Genomic DNA, 2,179 nt, shown 5'->3' with positions numbered 1-2,179 from the left:
ACAGAAGCATTGTTTCCCATGCTACTGTCGCATGATGACAAGCATGGTTTCCCATGCTACTGTCGCATGATGACAAGCATGGTTTCCCATGCTACTGTCGCATGATGACAGAAGCATGGTTTCCCATGCTACTGTCGCATGATGACAGAAGCATTGTTTCCCATGCTACTGTCGCATGATGACAGAAGCATTGTTTCCCATGCTACTGTCGCATGATGACAGAAGCATTGTTTCCCATGCTACTGTCGCATGATGACAGAAGCATTGTTTCCCATGCTACTGTCGCATGATGACAGAAGCATTGTTTCCCATGCTACTGTCGCATGATGACAGAAGCATTGTTTCCCATGCTACTGTCGCATGATGACAGAAGCATTGTTTCCCATGCTACTGTCGCATGATGACAAGCATGGTTTCCCATGCTACTGTCGCATGATGACAGAAGCATTGTTTCCCATGCTACTGTCACATGATGACAGAAGCATTGTTTCCCATGCTACTGTCGCATGATGACAAGCATGGTTTCCCATGCTACTGTCGCATGATGACAGAAGCATGGTTTCCCATGCTACTGTCGCATGATGACAAGCATGGTTTCCCATGCTACTGTCGCATGATGACAGAAGCATGGTTTCCCATGCTACTGTCGCATGATGACAAGCATGGTTTCCCATGCTACTGTCGCATGATGACAGAAGCATGGTTTCCCATGCTACTGTCGCATGATGACAGAAGCATGGTTTCCCATGCTACTGTCGCATGATGACAGAAGCATTGTTTCCCATGCTACTGTCGCATGATGACAGAAGCATTGTTTCCCATGCTACTGTCGCATGATGACAGAAGCATTGTTTCCCATGCTACTGTCGCATGATGACAGAAGCATGGTTTCCCATGCTACTGTCGCATGATGACAGAAGCATTGTTTCCCATGCTACTGTCGCATGATGACAGAAGCATTGTTTCCCATGCTACTGTCGCATGATGACAGAAGCAATGTTTCCCATGCTACTGTCGCATGATGACAGAAGCATTGTTTCCCATGCTACTGTCGCATGATGACAAGCATGGTTTCCCATGCTACTGTCGTATAATGACAGAAGCATGGTTTCCCATGCTACTGTCGCATGATGACAGAAGCATGGTTTCCCATGCTACTGTCGCATGATGACAAGCATGGTTTCCCATGCTACTGTCGCATGATGACAAGCATGGTTTCCCATGCTACTGTCGCATGATGACAGAAGCATTGTTTCCCATGCTACTGTCGCATGATGACAGAAGCATGGTTTCCCATGCTACTGTCGCATGATGACAGAAGCATGGTTTCCCATGCTACTGTCGCATGATGACAGAAGCATGGTTTCCCATGCTACTGTCGCATGATGACAAGCATGGTTTCCCATGCTACTGTCGCATGATGACAGAAGCATGGTTTCCCATGCTACTGTCGCATGATGACAGAAGCATGGTTTCCCATGCTACTGTCGCATGATGACAGAAGCATGGTTTCCCATGCTACTGTCGCATGATGACAAGCATGGTTTCCCATGCTACTGTCGCATGATGACAGAAGCATGGTTTCCCATGCTACTGTCGCATGATGACAGAAGCATGGTTTCCCATGCTACTGTCGCATGATGACAGAAGCATGGTTTCCCATGCTACTGTCGCATGATGACAGAAGCATGGTTTCCCATGCTACTGTCGCATGATGACAGAAGCATTGTTTCCCATGCTACTGTCGCATGATGACAGAAGCATTGTTTCCCATGCTACTGTCGCATGATGACAGAAGCATTGTTTCCCATGCTACTGTCGCATGATGACAGAAGCATTGTTTCCCATGCTACTGTCGCATGATGACAGAAGCATGGTTTCCCATGCTACTGTCGCATGATGACAGAAGCATTGTTTCGCATGCTACTGTCGCATGATGACAGAAGCATTGTTTCCCATGCTACTGTCGCATGATGACAAGCATGGTTTCCCATGCTACTGTCGCATGATGACAAGCATGGTTTCCCATGCTACTGTCGCATGATGACAAGCATGGTTTCCCATGCTACTGTCGCATGATGACAAGCATGGTTTCCCATGCTACTGTCGCATGATGACAGAAGCATGGTTTCCCATGCTACTGTCGCATGATGACAGAAGCATGGTTTCCCATGCTATT

Source organism: Cherax quadricarinatus, chromosome 78 (assembly GCF_038502225.1).
Source record: "Cherax quadricarinatus isolate ZL_2023a chromosome 78, ASM3850222v1, whole genome shotgun sequence".
Lineage (NCBI taxonomy): Eukaryota > Metazoa > Arthropoda > Malacostraca > Decapoda > Parastacidae > Cherax > Cherax quadricarinatus.
Note: the sequence above shows the minus strand (reverse complement) of the source record.